Raw genomic sequence first — 18403 nt, 5'->3', positions numbered from 1 at the left:
CATGTTAGCAATTTAGGCCATTTTGTGCTGTATATATGTCTGTAAATTGCACATTCAATGGTTGATTTACTGCATGCTAGATGAAAAATCCATGCAACCCTCACCTGAGACTGAATAACTTCATCTATGTAGTGAAAATGACCTAAAAAATTCCTTGTGTTGTTTACAGGATTTGAACTCAGGTCTTTTCCGCCAGATATGGGAGGACGGTGACTGTTCTACCGAAGAGGCAAATAATAATGAAAAAATATTGATTAATTAGTCCTCATGATGCCCACATTGACTGAAATTTGTTGTATTGTATGCATTGTGAAGTTATAATTTAGTCTAAGGCTCGCCCCGAGTGTCAAGCAAGTGACTGTAGCGATTTCAGTTTGATTACAGAGTTAAAGTTGATTAAAGTTACACACAGTTATATAATTTTGCTCTTCAAGAGAAAGCAGTAAGTTTATTTAAAGAAAGGAAAGACACCTTTCTTATTGCATATATATCTAACTTTAACTAATGTACAAGTTAGTGCAATTGCATCATTTCAATACATAGCCAACTGCTTAAGCAATTATAAATTGGCATCATTAAGTATATCTCATATTGTGAATACCTTCACAATGAGTTGCCACGATGTTGCACTACCTTGAATAAGTAACAATTCATCATAGGAGAAGACTATTGTTACTTTTTTTTTTTTTTTTATGAGAATCCCGAACACGAAAGGTATCAAAACCTATAGTACTTAGTACCGTGCATGGGTTGAAGGAGAAGTATGGGGAGAGGGGAGGGGGATGCCGGAAACTTTGCTCTAGAGACTAAACATGGGTTTCACCACTTCAAGCCTCCAGTAAGCAAAGTGGTGGTATTTCACCAGTTGATGAAAGTCATCTACCAACTTATTCTCAGCAGATAGAATACTTATTCACAAATGGGTTGTCATCATTACAACACCAGGGTACCTGCCCACCCACTGATGAGGAGCCAATAAGCTCTGAAATGGTGCTGTATGTGTGATGGTATTCACTAAGAATAAGTAACGATAGTCTTCTCCTACAGTGAAGCGTTACTTATTCGAAGTAGTACAATATCATGGCAACTCGTTGTGAAGGTATTCACAATATGAGATATACTTAATGATGCCAATTTATAACTGCTTAATAGTTGGCTATGTACTGAAATGATGCAATTGCACTAACTTGTACATTAGTTAAACACCTTTACAAAACCTGATTTAGCCCTGAACTATATCATATCTAACTTTATTAATCATCATTATCAGCCATTTTCAATCCACTGCAGGATGAAGGCCTCTCCAGCAACTTTCCAGATTCTTCTGTTTTGAGCACTGGCCATCCATTTACTACTCAAAAACTCATGAATTTCATCTATCCATCTCCGCCTTTGTCTTCCGGTGTTTTCTTCTAGCTCCTCTTGGGTACCATTCTGTTATTTTCTTAGTCCATCAGTCATCATGTCTTCGAGCTATGTGTCCTGCCCTTTCTCCTTTCTCGATTTTAAATTTCCTACTGTCTTTGTCTAGTCTAATAAAGGATGTAGCACTCTCATATATTTTCTTCAAAATCATAATATATGGAGTATCTATGTCTTGTCTTTCCAGTGCCCGAAACATTGCCTTATGCTGTATGGAGTCAAACGCCTTTTCATAGTCCACAAATGCCAGGCATAATGGTGCGTTATATTCATTTGCTTTCTCCATTAGCTGTGATATTACGTGAAGGTGATCCATAGTTGAGAATCCTGTCCTAAAGCCAGCTTGCTCTTTCGGTTGATTCTCATCAAGTATTCTTTCTAATCTGTTAGTAATGACCCTTGTGAACAACTTGTAGATATGGGATAACAAGCTAATTGGTCTATAATTTCCAATTTCTGATTTATCTCCTTTCTTATGCAGCAAAACTATGATTGCATTATTCCACTGCTTAGGCATCACACCTTTTCTAATGCACTTTGTGAAGAGCCTTGCCAGTTTTTGTGTTATGTCTCTTCCTCCCAATTTTAACAACTCTACAGTAACTTCATCTTCCCCCCGGGGCTTTCCGATTCTTCATTTTCTTCAATGCATGTTCTACCTCATCAGGAAGAATATCGGGTATATCGTATGTGTTGCTACTTTGCAATCCATCTTCCCCACTGCTGGTATCATTCCCTCACTCCTTGTATAATTCTCTATAGTAGTCTTCTGCTATTTGAATTATGCCTTCTCTGCTGTTTATAAGTACACCATCGCTATTCTTCAGTTTCAGTATCATTTGTCTTTCTGTATTACTGCTCATGGCTGCTGATTTAAATCCTTTGTTTTCCCTTAATGCTTGTTCTACTTTTCTTGTGTTAAATCTTCTTATGTCCTCTCTGAGTCTCTTTCTAATGGCTTTGCATAACTCAGTATACTCAATTTTCTCCCTGTCAGTGTTTTTCTTGCTCTTCATTTGTCGTCTTTGGTTCATCATGACAAGTGTTTCTTGACTAATTTTTTCTTCTTTGGATTTCTGTTTCCCTATAGGTTTCTTGGGCTTTATCACTTTCAGAAAGTTGTAATATTCCTCGTCGATATCTTGGTCCTGAGCAGTCTGCAGAAGCTCAAACTTGTTCTTAAGTTCCAGTACATACTGCTTTTTCTCCTCCTCTGTTATTTCAAAGACCTTTGTATTATTTACTCGAGTCAGTTTTTTCCTTTCCTTTCCTACATCTATATCAAGTGTACATCTTACCATTCTGTGATCACTTCCAACATTTACCTTATTCAGGACGGTAACATCATTCACAATATATCTTCTGTTAGTGAGGATGAAGTCGATTTCATTAGTTGTTATTTGGACTCTTCCATGTCCACTTTCTGTTCATCCTTTTCTTGAAAAAAGTGTTCATTACTGACATTCCTTGAGATTCTGCAAATTCCACAAGTCTTTCACCTCTTTTATTTCTTTCATCAATTCCAAAATTTCCTATAGTTCCTCTTTCTGCGCTGTTTTGCCTTTTTCCAACCTTAGCATTGAAGTCCCCCATAATAATAGTGTAGTGGGTTTTTTGCTCATCTAGAAGACTCTCAATTTCAGTGTACATTTCTTCAACCTCTTCATCATCATGGCTCGATGTCGGTGCATAAATCATTATAATCTTTAGCTTGTACCTCTTAGAAATCTTGAGTATTAGTCTTGACACCCTTGATGTACTTTTGAATTCCAAAATGTTGTTTTTAAAATCTTTATGGACCAGAAACCCAACTCCACCTTCACTCCTTTCACTGTTTCCAGCAGATTTCCACTTGATAAACTTATAAGTGATTCATTCCTTCTTCTTGTTTCAGCCAAACCGATGATATTCCAATTCACATTTTCTAATTCCTTTTCCAGCTCTAATATCCTGTCTTCACCGATGAGTGATCGTACGTTATAACAGGCCAAGTTCAATTTCCGTGCATGGCAGCCTGGTCGTACCCAGAGATTCTTAGCACCCTCTGCTTCCACTCTGATCCTCTCGCTGCCGTAAAAGGGAGAGTGAAAGCTGCTGGGGACTGAGGGCCATTTGTATTGTTGTGCTCTCATTGCTGGAGGGTTTGGTCTTTTCCTCTTCACGCTGACCAGGCGTCTTGAAGAGAACCACTCTACACGTTCGTTGCCACCTAAGTGACGTAACAGGGCTTACCATCGAGAAGGTGTGCATGAGTGGATTTTAGGGAGGCAGGCCAACCGGACTTCTCCTAAATCTTCTGTAATAGAGAGATATTGGATCCATCAGTGTTTTAGGCTGAGTGTCTGATAACACACAGGATACCTGTTCCCCTCTAAGCCTCTTCTAAGGGGCTCTCCCCCTCTAAGCTCCCCCTCTTCCCCTTTAAGCCCCTTCCCCTCTAAGCCCCTTAGAACTTTATTAATACTAACTACTAACCTCTTATCATTTGGTCCTGTTGGCACGGCTCCTGCTTCATGTCGTAGGAATGGCATCCTGGAAGAAATATTAAGCTCCATAGCTAAAGGCTTTTTCTCCATTTTTATTATTATTATTATCCATATGATGCAACGAAGCCTGAGGCTTATGCTGCAGCAGGGAAAAAGAAAAGTTCCCGAGTATCCCTGAGAGAGAGAGAGAGAGAGAGAGAGAGAGAGAGAGAGAGAGAGAGAGAGAGAGAGAGAGAGTCAAAAGTAGAAGGGAATCACCAAGAAAGAGAAGAATGATGATATCCAGCTCAGGACCCTGGGTGTGCCAATCCCATACTCACCAGATGTGAGCCCCCGGGGTTTCCTTAAAAGGAGTCGAAATGGATGTAGAAAAATGCATTCCTAATAAGCCAGAGAGCTCAAAACATTAGCACAGGCATATAATGCAAAAAAGCAAGCAGCATCAGCAAAAAAAAACACAACACCTTCCCATTTCACCCATCCATTCACTCCAAAAGTTTGTTCAGTTCTTAATCTCTCTCAGATGCATAAGCTGAGCAAGAAGAAGAATCCCATCAGCATTGAGCTTGCTCAAACCATTTAAGGCCTTAATCAATCTGATCATCTCGCAGGTGCCTAGCCTTCAGATGCTGCAATTTGCAGAACTTAAGCATTTCACAGTGTACTGACGTGGGATTTACTTAAAGATTTAACTACTATCAGGGGTAAAGAAAGGGTTTTTGCTTCCGTAAAGGTGAGTACAGTGGTCTCTGACAGTTTTTAAATTCTGTACAATGGGATTAACTGACGATGTTACCAACAGTAAATTCTAAGTGGGAAGCATTCAAGGAATTAATCGTGGAAGCTACTAAAAGGTTCATACCTATTAAGAAATATTGTTCAAAGTTTAGGCCTAAATGGTTGTCAAATGAACTAATGAGACTTGTAACAGAGAAGAAAAATGCATGGGATGCATATAAATTATCAAGCGACTCAGAAGCCTATGGCAGATATAAGTTAATCTGTAATCAGGTCACAAAGGAGGTTCGGCAGGCGAAGGCAGATTACGAGAAATCCTTGGCAAAAGATGCTAAGAAAAACAGCAAGGATTTCTTTACTTATATAAACTCTAAAAGGAAGGGGATGAATCTGATTGGTCCACTTGACATCGGTGGTTCGACTGTTGATGATCCTGCTCAGATAGCAAGCAAACTGAATGAGTATTTTGCATCTACATTCACACGTGAGGAATTATTAAGGATTGAAAATGGCAGAAGGTTATCAAATTGTAGCAAGATACTTAATGATTTTGTAATAACCGAGAGCAAAGTGGAAGAGAAATTGTTGAAGTTAAACGTAAGAAAAGCACCTGGGGTGGATGGGATCTATCCAGTTATATTAAAGGAGGCGGCAAAGCAACTCCGCAAACCCTTAGCCATAATTATGAGAGCATCCTTGGCTCAGGGGAATTTCCCACGGACTGGAGATGTGCAAATGTATCCCCAATTCACAAAGGGGCATCGAAGGGTGACACGAGTAATTACAGACCAGTTAGTTTAACTTCTGTTCCTAGTAAAATAATGGAGTCACTGGTTAAAGATGCATTGCAGGATCATCTAGACAAGACTGCAGCAATAATTCAGACACAGCATGGGTTTGTTAAGGGAAAGTCTTGTCTGACAAATTTGATGGATATTATGATGTGGTTACAAAGGAACTGGATGCGAAAAATAATTTTATCATATATTTGGATTTCAGGAAAGCTTTTGACACTGTTGCACATGAAAGACTATTGTACAAATTGGAGCAGAATGGTATTAAGGGTAAGTTGCTACAATGGATAAAAGGATGGTTAAGTGCTAGAAGACAGAGGGTGGTAATCAATGGGTGATGCTCTTCTTGGACTAATGTTATTAGTGGAGTCCCACAGGTTGGACATTGCTCCTTAAAGCTCTTCAAACAGAGAAGTTTTTCCTGATTTATTATCTGCTTTATTAGTTTAAATTGTCATATTAACTTATTTTCTAGAGTAGCTTTATATTCCTAGTTACGATACTTAGTTTAAAGTTTAACTTAGACAGAGATTTTGTAGATATTACTTAGTATCGGTAACGGTATCAAATCCACGTGTCACAAACCAAATTTTTTTTTTTTAACCAAATTTAGTCGATTTATTAACCAACTGTTATATCAAATTATCTTCTATAAGTAGATTATAGACCTAGTCAGGATCCTTAGTTTATTCTAAATTGAGATAGCGAGATTTGGAAGCTAATCAATACTTACGAGTCCGTAGAAATACCGTTCGTGAATTCCCGCCATTTTTACACGATAGCATAAGCTTAGTGTCGTATAGTGCATAATATAATATTGTCAATTAATCAGTAAATCTATTAATCTTGATAAACTTTATTGTCAATTAAATTGTACTTTTAACTCTATATATATATATATATATGTAACGACTTAATCTAACAAATAATTAATACATAACTATAGTGGTACACGTGATACGGAAGTTGTATAAAGGGAACTCGTAGAAAACACTAGATACCGAAAAAAAAATATATATAACATAACTGTTTTGGGATATAACTTAAGGATTTAATTTTTGTTTTGAATTTTATTGAATTAAATCGGAATCATGACTCTGACCAGAGCAGCAAAGCAAAAGGCTCAAGCTAATGGGAGTGCTGTGGTTCAGGGGAGAACTGAGGGGGGCAGTTGCCCTCTGAATCACAGTCTAGTAAAATGCACTGTTTGCTTGATGTTTGCGGAGCAGTCGGGTACGGGACATGATACTGCCAAGGGGGATGTCTTTGTGTGTGCACGATGTAAGGAGTGCAAGGAAATCAGGCGACAACTCAGCGTTGTTATGGGCCTTTATGAGAGCTTGAAGGACAGGGTGGATGCCCTCGAAGGAAATAAATTGAGGGGCCCATCAAGCTCTCAGCTGCCCACATCAACGCCAGAGCTTGCACTTGGTCATCAGGCAACACAGAAGCATCCCCCTAGGCAGAATGCGCTGGTCCCACAGGAACTAGTAGTTGTTGGTGACTCTATTGTCAGGGAAACGGGGAACATCCTTTGTAAAAAGGATAGGTGGAATAGGACCAGGGTATGTCTGCCAGGGGCAAAGGTTGATGACGTTGTAGGGCGGATATCATCTTTTAAGGGCACAAAAGGTGATATAGTTGTACACGTTGGCACTAATGATATTAAGAGTAGGAGACCGGCGGAATTACTTAGCAAGTACAGGTCACTGTTGAAAAAAAGCCGTGAATTAGGGTTGAACTTGAAAGTGTCTGCAATTCTGCCCAGACACGATAGGAGGGAGTATATGATGAGAGCCTTGTCGATCAATTCGGCCCTGGAGGGATTGTGCAAGGCTCAAGGGGTAGAATTTTTTTCAGCCTGGACTGTACTTGTTAACAGGAGAGATTGCTTCTACAGGGATGGGATACACTTAAATAGAAAGGGTGCAAGAATTTTTGCTGATGCTGTCGAGGCAGTGTTAGGTGGGTCGGAAAACTGCTAGTTGGGGGGGATACAAGGACTAATAGATTAACAGTAGCCAGTGGCAGAGGTGGAAGTGATTCTTGCACTGCTTCTATTGAAATGAGCAGAAGCCTGAAAAACAGGATGCAGGATATTTCAGAGACTGCTGGTAGTCATTGCGGTACAAGTAAACACATGGGTTGTGTTAGGGTAGCTAAGAATAGAAACAGGTGCATGTATACCTGCGTGTACACCAATGCTAGGAGTTTGGTAAATAAATTTGATGAATTTGAGGTATTGCTCAAAACATCAAAGGCAGATATTGTTGGGATATCAGAGACGTGGTGTCACACAGATATAAGTAATGCGGAACTGGAATTTGGGGAATACAATGTGTATAGAAAGGATAGACAGGACAGGAGGGGAGGAGGGGTCATGCTATTAATTAAGAAACACATAAAGTCCAAGGAAGTGAAGCCAGTCGACATCGATGGACAGGGCAGCGTCGAGTCAGTTTGGTGTGACATAAGCATAGGGAAATCAAAATTGAGAGTAGGAGTGTGCTATAGGCCTAATGACTCTGATGAGTATAATAAGATATTGTACAGGGAAATAGAGTGGGCCAGTAAATCAGAGAGTCTTATAATGGGGGATTTTAATTTCCCAGATATTGACTGGAATTTGTGGGTTGGTCACTCGCACACTAGCAAGGCTTTTGTGGATTTATTGGATGATTGTTTTCTACATCAGCATGTTCGTGAGGCAACAAGAGGGAGCAATACTCTTGATCTGATTATCAGTAGTGATTCTTCATGCATTAAGAACCTGCAGATAAATGAACCACTAGGTGGCAGTGATCACAGTGTGTTGAAGTGGGATTTACTCAAGGAGGTAACTACCATCAGAGGTAAAGGGAAGGGTTTTTGTTTTCGTAAAGGCGACTATGATGGTCTGAGACAGTATTTAAATTCTATACAGTGGGACCAACTGATGATGTTACCAACAGCAAACTCAAAATGGGAAGCATTCAAGGAACTAATCTTGGAGGCTACCAGGCTTTACATACCAACTAAGAAATATTGTTCAAGGTTTAGGCCTAAATGGTTGTCAGATGAACTAATGAGACATGTGGCAGAGAAGAAAAATGCATGGGATACATACAAATTAATGGGTGACATGGAAGCCTATGATAGATATAAGTTGGTCTGTAACCAAGTCACAAAGGAGATTAGGCAGGCAAAGGCAGACTATGAAAAATCCTTGGCAAAGGATGCAAAGAAAAACAGAAAAGAGTTCTTTACATACTTGAACTCGAAAAGGAAAGGGATGAATCAGATTGGTCCACTGGATATTGATGGTTCAACAGTTGAGGATCCTGCTCAGGTGGCTAACAATCTAAACGAGTATTTTGCATCTACATTCACGCATGAGGAGTTATTCAGGAAGGAGAATGATGTAGGTAAAGTAAACATTGGCAGTGAGCTGGATGATTTTGTAATAACTGAGAGGAAAGTGGAGGAGAGATTGTTGAGGATAAACATAAAAAAGGCACCTGGGGTGGATGGGATCTATCCAGTTATATTAAAGGAGGCAGCAAAGGAAGTAAGCAAACCCTTAGCCATAATTATGAGAGCTTCCTTGGACTCAGGGGAGGTACCTATGGACTGGAGATGTGCAAATGTGACCCCAATTCACAAAGGAGGTTCAAAGGCTGACACAAGTAATTATAGACCTGTTAGTTTAACTTCTGTTCCAGGTAAATTAATGGAGGCACTGGTTAAAGAAGCACTGCAGGATCATCTAGACAAGAATTCAGTTATAGCTCAGACGCAGCATGGTTTTGTTAAGGGCAGGTCTTGCCTGACCAATTTGATTGGATACTATGATGTAGTCACAAAAGAACTGGATGCAGGGAATAACTTTGATATTATATATTTGGATCTTAGAAAGGCTTTTGATACTGTTGCACATGGAAGACTGCTGCACAAATTGGAGCAGTGTGGCATTGGAGGCAAATTGCTGCTATGGATAAGGGGATGGTTGAGTGGCAGAAGGCAGAGAGTGGTAATCAATGGACACTGCTCAACGTGGACTAATGTTATTAGTGGAGTTCCTCAAGGTTCAGTGTTGGGTCCGTTGTTGTTTTCGGTGTTTATGAATGATATTGATGATGGGATATCAAGTTTAATGTCCAAGTTTGCAGATGATACAAAGGTTGGCAGGGTCGTTAAGGACAATACTGACGCTATGCTGCTGCAACAGGATCTGGAAAGGTTGAACAGATGGGCTGAGAGGTGGCAAATGAGGTTTAACATCGACAAATGTAAAGTGCTGCATATGGGAAACAGTAACCCCAGATCAACGTATCAACTCTGCGGTACTACACTGACAGTGGTGGAGAATGAAAAGGACCTGGGGGTAATTGTGCAGGCAGATATGAAGTTCTCTGAGCAGTGCAGACGAGCTGCAAGAGTAGCTCATGGTGTCTTGTCAATGATAAAGAGGAATTTTTCTAGCAGGGATAAGGAGGTGATTATTCCCTTGTATAAGGCAATGGTAAGGCCACATCTTGAGTACTGTATACAGGTCTGGAGGCCTCATTTCAAGAAGGATGTAGAGCTGCTGGAACGGGTACAGAGAAGGGCAACAAGATTAGTAAATGGAACAAAGGGTTGCTCTTACGAAGAAAGGCTTAAGTTTTGCAAATTACAGAGTCTGGAGACTAGGCACCGGCGAGGTGATCTGATAGAGGTGTATAAGGCTTTGAATGGTTTGAGCATGCTCAATGCCAATGGGATTCTTCATCTTTCTCAGAATAATCACCTCAGAGGGCATAAATTCAAATTGAGGAAGGACGGATGTCGGATAGATGTGCGGAAATTTGCCTTTGGCCAGCGGGTGGTTGGTTGGTGGAACCGACTTCCATCACTGGTTGTTGAAGTTGATAGCCTAAACAAATTTAAAGCTCAACTGGACAGGTATTTCGAACGAACGGAGGGGTGAAATGGGAGTGGGTTTTTTTTTTTTTTTTTTGTTTTTTTTTTGGCTGATGCTGAATAAGCTTGCTTTCTTGCATCATATGCCTCTGCTAATGCTAATGCTAATGCTAATGGGTTCGGTGTTAGGTCCACTGTTGTTTTGTATATTTATCAATGATATTGATGAAGGTATATCAGGCTTAATTTCGAAGTTTGCAGATGATACAAAGGTTGGCAGGGTTGTTAATGACAGTAATGGCAGTGTGCTACTGCAACAGGATCTAGATAATTTGGGCAGATGGGCTAAGAAGTGGCAACTGAAGTTTAACCTTGACAAATGCAAAGTACTACATATGGGTAGAAGTAACCCCAGAGAAACAGTACCAACTGTCTGGTACTACACTTAAGCTGGTAGAAAATGAAAAAGACCTGGGAGTAATTGTGCAGGCAGATATGAAGTTTTCTGAGCAATGCAGACAGGCTGCCAGGGCAGGTCATGGGGTTTTGTCAATGATATATAGGAATTTTGCTAGCAGGGAAAAGGAGGTGATTATCCCTCTGTATAAGGCAATGGTCAGGCCACGGCTTGAGTACTGCGTACAGGTCTGGAGGCCTCATTTTAGGAAGGATGTAGATTTACTTGAGCGTGTACAGAGAAGGGCAACAAGATTGGTGAGGGGAATGAAGGGATCCTCTTACCAAGAGAGGCTTAAGTTCTGCAAATTGCAGTGGTTGGAGACTAGGCACCTGTGCGGTGATCTGATTGAGGTATATAAGGCCTTGAATGGGTTGGGCACGCTGAATTCTGATGGGATCCTTCCACTTGTTCAGATTACGAATCTAAGGGGCCATAAATTCAAATTAAGAAAAGACAGATGTAGAATAAATGTGTGGAAATTTTCCTTTAGCCAGCGGGTGGTTAATTGCTGGAACAAACTTCCATCTGTCGTTGTGGAAGTTGATAGGTTGAATAAATTTAAGGAGGAACTGGACAGGCATTTGGAGGGAATGGTGTGATTTTTTTTTTTTTTTTGGCTGATGCTGCATAAGCTCATACATTTGCTTTCTTGCATCACATGCCACTACTACTACTACTACTATTTCTTGTTAAAAGAGCAACCCTTTGTTCCCTTCATTTGATTGATCTCATTGCCATTCGCTGTACCCGTTCCAGCCGTTTTACATCCTTCCTAAAACGAGGCTTCCAGATTTGTATGCAGTACTCAAGGTGTGGCCTGACCATTGCCTTGTACAAAGGGGTAATCACCTTATCTCTGCTAGCAAAATTCCTGTGCATCATTGACAAGCCCCCCATAAGCTGCTCTGGTAGCCTGTCTGCACTGCTCTGAAAACTTCATATCAGACTGCACAACTACTCCAGGTCTTTTTCATTCTCCACTACCCTGAATGTAGTATTGCACAGTTGGTATGTTATCCTGGGGTTACAACTGTCCATATGCAGTACTTTGCATTTATCAATGTTAAACTTCAGTTGCCACCTTGCTGCCCATCTGTCCAATACTTCTAGATCCTGTTGTGGTACTGTACTGTCATTGCATAGGACAGGATTCACAACTATGGATCACCTTTTCTTAATATCACAGCTAATGGAGAAAGCAAATGAATATAAAACACCATTATGCTTGGAATTTTTGGATTACGAAAAGGCATACTTATCTTGGACAAGTCATTAGCTGTAACAATGATAAATGGCAATGTCAATAGAAGAATAAATTTTGGATGGACTGCATTCAGCAAATATAGTCACATACTGTGAGCAATATCCCAATTTGTCTGAAACGTAAAATAATGAACAAATGTATGCTTCCCACCGTGACCTATGGAAGTTAAACTTGTGCACTAACCAAAAGAATGGAAGAGAAGCTGAGAACTACACAGCAAAGAATGAAATGAATTATATTCCACATGGATTAGGCAGCAAACTCAAGTAAAGCACATTCTTATCAAAACTAAAGAACTAAAATGGTCTTGGGCAGGACACAGCGCGAAGACAAGATGACAGATGGACTAAGAAAATAACTGAATATTACCCAAGAGGAGCTAGAAGAAAACCTGGAAGATAACGACGGAAATGGACAGACGAAATTCATGAGTTTGTGGGTATCAAATGGAAGGCCATTGCACAAAACAGAAGGAACTGGAAAGTTCTGGAGTTGCCTTCATACTGCAGTGAATTGAATATGGCTGATGATGATGATATGTCAACATCAGCTAAAGCCAGTTATCTCAACTTTAAAGTAAGATTATACATTTTCCAAATCCATTATGATGCGCAGAACTGTCAGAAATATGGTCATTCCTAGACCATGTGACGAGGAGATACTGGTTGTCCAAACTGTGGCTCAAAAGATCACTCTCAAAAAAAAAAAAAAAAAAAACAAATGCACAGAAATCACTCCTGTGTGCCTAAATTGCAGTGGTCCACACTAGGGCTTGCAAACCGGTTAAATCCGGTTTTCATATTGAGTTGTTAAAACCGAAACTGAGCTTCTAAAACCGGATTCTAATATTTTTTTTTAGTCAGCCCTCGAATATAATTTTTTGTTAGGCACATTTTCTTTTGTTTGTTCGATTGTCTGGATCGTTCAATTGCTTTACGTTTTAAACATGTTTTTTTATTTTATTTTATGTTTAGGTACGAATCTCATGGGCAAGTGGCCCAAATCTAGGAGGGGGTACCTTTTATCTTCCCACCTGTATCATGGCACGATGCAGGTGTACTCATTTTACGACTTAGTAAGTCGGAGCGATAGCGTTAAAGAAAATGCTCAACATTTCTCCATTCCATCTATCTTGTTCGCCAGGCAAGTTATGGAACACGCCTTATTCATGGTTACCCACTAGAAACAGATTCGCTGAATATTGCATCAAATTTCAATCGTAGAAAGTTTTTTGCTTCTTTATTCCTATTAAATTTGCGATCAAATGTTCTCCAAAAAGCAGCTTCACCAAATTTAGTTATGTAATTTTGAAAATACAATAGATTTAATTGGGGAAAAAAAAATTGCAAGTAAATAAATAAAAAATTTCTTTCCTGAAAATTTTGAAACTTGCCTCGTTTAGACTCTTCATTCAGTGCTTGTGGGAGTGACGCATAGTATTGTGCCTTTGTTATCTTCAATATTTTTATTTAAAATTGTTGGTGATATAAATTCCTACTAATTAATATTTATTACTCTTAATATGTCTAAGATGAAATCAAATGTATGGAATTATTTTGCTCGAAAAAGCAAAGATAAAGCACAATGTTCGAAATGTCAGAAGATAATGAAGTCATCTGGAGGATCTACATCATCTTTGATGTTGCATTTAAAGAAAATGCGTCAGATTGACATTAAGCAAGATAACAGTGAACCTCCCGTAAAAATGGTAAGAACATTAGAAAATTTTATCGTTAAAAAATCTATGGAAGAAGAAATTTCAAAATTAGCCGCTTTAGATGGATTTTCTTTTAATTCAATTGCCAAGAGTGAGTTTATACAATCAAGCCTTCACCTTCAGAGAAATAAATACGATAAATTACCATCAGCCTCAGTGAATGGAATTAAAAATATGGTTCTGAGTTATTATAAAACTAAGAAAGAACTCATTCAGCATTTCAAAAATTCATTGGTTTTGGGTGCACGGTATTCATTGACTCTAGACGAATATACGTCTATACAAATAAAAGGTATATGAATATAAATGTGCATTCAAAAGACAATCATTGGTCGTTAGGTCTTATTGAGATTAATGGTTCACTTGATAGCAGAAGAACTGAGCAAATTGTGAATGGACACTTGAAGGAATTTGGTTTGAACTTGGATGAGGATATTGTTGCCTGCACCACCGATGGAGCACCAATGATGATTAAGTTTGGCAAGCAAATTACGCCTGATCGTCAACAATGTATAGCCCATTGTATACATCTGTCAGTTATAGATGTACTTTATGAAAAAGCAATCAATTATGGTGCCACAGTCTCTGAGTCTCCCAAAGACAACGAAGAAAATAAAAATAATGAAGAAAGTAGTGATGATGAAGAAGTTGAAGAAAGACAGCAAGGCATGCTTTATCAAACTGACTTTGCCGATGAGCTCATTTATTTATTCAATCCAATGGCCAATATTACACAAACTATTAACAAAGTCAGAAAAATTTTCAAGCTTTTTCGAAAATCGCTTACCAAAATTGACATATTACAAAATTTTGTTAAAGCAAAATTTAATGGGAAAGAATATAAACTTATATTAGATTGCAAAACTAGATGGGGTAGCACATTCTATATGATTGAGAGATTTTTGAAATTGAAAAATTGCATTCCAAATGCTCTATGTGCAGTACTGTCAACTGAAGCTGTGTCTGACGATGACTGGAAAACACTTGAATTGCTTTGTGAAACTTTGCGACCAGTTGAAATGATTCTGAAGGCTATAACCTCAGAAGATACTGACTTACTTAAAGCAGAGTCTTCAATAGAATTTCTGCTTGCTAAGCTTGATACAGCAGAAAACCCATTTGCTTTAAAGTTTCACCAAAGCCTTTTGCAGCGTTACAATGCAAGACGAAATTGCCAAACTGTGGCTTTGCTAAGCTATCTACACAACCCCAAAAGTTTAGGAAAGAAGATTCAGGTTCAAGAACTTTTGATTTTCCAAGTAAGCAAATTTTGAAAAAGCATGCTGAAGAGATTTATCAGAGATTATTTGCAAAACATTCCGAAGGAGTTTTAGCGTTGAATGAAGAAACTGAAAATAAACGAACTGTTCTTTTAGAAGAAAACAAAGACTCATCTAGTTCTGATGTTGGAGATACACTCATGCGAGAGTATAATAGTGTAATAAAGAGATTAACTGAAGAGCCTTTAAAATATCCGAGTGAATTGGAAATCAGCAAAGAATTAAAAATTTTGGAAGCAACTAGCAGTAGAAGTGAAAAGCTGGAGAAAGTTTAAAGAGCACTGCTGACCATTAAACCAACAACTGTCCAATCTGGGAGAGTGTTTTCGATCACCGGTTTCTTTAACACAAAAATAAGGTCAAGTCTATCAGGAAAAATGCTTAGTATACTGTGTTTTTCAAAGGATCATTTTCAGAAAAAAGCTGAGTAATAAATAGTAAAGTAATTTTCCCAACTGTTTTTTTTTCCACATTATTTTTATTTATTTATTATTATAGGACTTATTTTTTTGTTTACTATACGAGAAGATAGTTTTTATTCAAAAGATTTGTAATTTTGTATAATCTCAAGCTGGTTACTTTTTTGGAGCATTTTAATTTTTTTTACTATAAGAGGTGATAGATTTTGTTTAAAAGATTTGATTACGATTTGTACAATCTTCCCAAGATAAAATAAATACCTGCGTTATAAGCTTTTAATTATTTTCCCTAAGTCTGAGAAAATCGGTTTTAAAACCGGTTTTAAGAGTAAACTTCGGTTAAACTCGGTTTTGAAATTTCTCGGTTTTGTGCAAGCCCTAGTCCACACCCAGTATATTCTAAAACTTGTGAGAAATGGAAGGTAGGAAGACAAATCCAAAATTATAGTGCAGAAAATATCGTTACCTGTTAAGAAGGAAGAAAGTAGTTTTTCTCAATCCAGCCAACACATACTAATTCTGCAATCACTCGAAACAAACAGAATACTGAAACTCAGACTGATATGTCAATTTTCCCAGAAGACATCAATTGCAGAATGTTCCTGATCTGTGCTTTCAAGCCATCTCTCTTCCAAGTAATATTTAGCAGGTCAGGTTAATAACACCAAAAACAATCCCATGTGACAAAAATCCAGGTAATCAGGTCGCTGAGAAATTAAATAAACCAGATACTATTGAAGAAAGACAGCCAAATTAAACTAGTATGGATAATGACGATACAACCCCTCCAGATTAACTGCTTGGAATTGGCGTGGGTGATGACATGGAAACTGGATATCTTTCTCCATATCAGATACAGAAGACAGCAAAGTATCTAGGTGCCCTACTTTTCCTAGAAAACAGGAAACAAAATCAGATCATTGTATAAATTATCACAAAAATAAGAAGGCTCATCTTCCTTCTTAAAAGAAAATAATGGAATATATCATTCAGCGGAATTGCAGTGGTTTATGTAATAACATTGAAGATCTTTGTGATCTGATCTCTCAGTATCAAATCACAAAGCTATGTGTTTGAAAGATACTGACTTAACATTTCATATTACCCAAAAGATCAAAAATGTTATATTGAAAAGACAGGAGCTTAACCTCCTCCACACACTGAACTAGAAAATTTAGTAGACGATAAAATCCCAGGCTTATTTTCCTTTGACCTTTGTTGGAAGCAGGATGAAGAAATATTTGATCGAATCCGAACTCCATTCTGTATATTTGGTGATGTTATTGGCTACCACCACTACCACCCGTTATGGGGATCTTCTTAAATAGATAAAACAGGAAAATTAATAGAATCATTATTAGACTCTCAGAACCTTGCCCTCCTGAATGTCTCCTGTAATTATGTACACCTCCCTACTGGATTGAATTTAGTCATTGATCTCACTATCTGTTCTGCAGACTTATTTCCAAATATTGAGTGGACAGTACTAAATGACCCTCTCAGTATTGATCATTATCCCTTAATCTGCAGAATACAAACAGTAAATTTGCCACAAGAATTGCATCACATGAGGTGGAAATTTTCCAAGGCAATTTTGGGTCAATTTCGAACTATATGCCCCATTTGATGAAGAAATCATCCATTATCAACTTCTTGACTCCGCTACTGACCATGTCAAATGCTATTAGATATGAATGCTATACTGCAGTACTCGACTCGAAAACACGCATGCCGAACAGTGCTGGAATGTGGTATGCAATAATGCAAAACAGCAAAAACAAAGGGTTGGAATAAATTCAGTAGATGTCCTACTATTGACAATCTCATTGCATATAAGAAACTAAGGGCAGAGGCTCAGGCCCCAAGTGCCAAGCAGTATTAGTGACCATAGCATCTTTCATAGCGTTTATCTGGTACGCTTAACTGTAAATACATTTCTTCTGAGTCTTGTAAGACCGGCGACTTGTGAGTATTATATTTAAATACATCTGTCCAAATACTATAACCTAGAAAGGAAAATCACCTTTCTTTAATCCCTTTTTTATTTTTAGTTTATACTAACCCTTTCTTCTTCTTCGCTTGGGTGTCTAGGTGGCACTGCTCTTGCCTCCACATGGCAGAGCCGGTAACCTGGGAGAAAAAGAATCTCCCAGTGCCAAAAAGAGCACATCATGAGTAAATCAAACTCTGATTTATCTGGGCTGCCAGATGCACCCCAGACATCCAAAATGAAAGACAGTTCCAATGCAGGAACTGCTGAACGCCAGTAAACAGACAGAGAATTATCCTATTCCAACTTTCTTGATTATCCACTCAGGTTGTGAAAATGCAATTGGCAAACTCTCACCATTTAGAGTCCAAAAGGTAGACAATTGATGTTTTTAGACTAAACAGCAAGCAAGCAAGAAACGACTTTACCATTGAGGAAAACCATATGATTAGGTAAAATTTAAATTAAATTTAATTTAGTAAAATCTAAATAGTTATAATTAGTCTAATTTTAACATTAAATTCAAAAATTTTAGCCTAAATATAACAAAAAAAAAAAAGGTCCTGTGACAGGCCGTATCACCGAAATGGACCCTATTGGTATCTGCATGACAGTGGTCTATATCATATGGGTTTGTGGACAGTGACATTTGGCTGTCTGGGCCCTGATGGTATCAGCACAGCAGTAGTCTGTGTCATACAGGTTTGTGGATTGTGACGTTTGATAGTTTCACTGGCTGGTTCAGATTCTCAGATCTTAATCCTGTTGAACATATATGGGATAAATTGGAATGCCCAGATTATGCTATAGCCAAAATGGTCTTTCAAACTGGTTATGGTACCAGCTGCTTTGCAAGAGAATGGAAGCAAATTGTGGTTGATATTTAAGAAATTGGTAGGAAGTATGTGAAGGGTTGTCTTTATGGTCATACTACATACTACATTTTTGAATT

General features: G+C 38.4%; 1 protein-coding gene across 4 annotated transcripts in view; it reads left to right on the top strand.

Moving 5' to 3' along the window:
* LOC150078561 (uncharacterized) overlaps positions 1–18403 on the top strand; it is a 773569-nt gene that overhangs the window by 161807 nt on the left and 593359 nt on the right. The window lies entirely within an intron of this gene.

This window comes from Mastigoproctus giganteus, chromosome 11 (assembly GCF_048544385.1).
Source record: "Mastigoproctus giganteus isolate SK-2022 chromosome 11, ASM4854438v1, whole genome shotgun sequence".
NCBI classification, from domain to species: domain Eukaryota; kingdom Metazoa; phylum Arthropoda; class Arachnida; order Uropygi; family Thelyphonidae; genus Mastigoproctus; species Mastigoproctus giganteus.
This window is presented reverse-complemented; position numbering and strand designations above follow the sequence as displayed.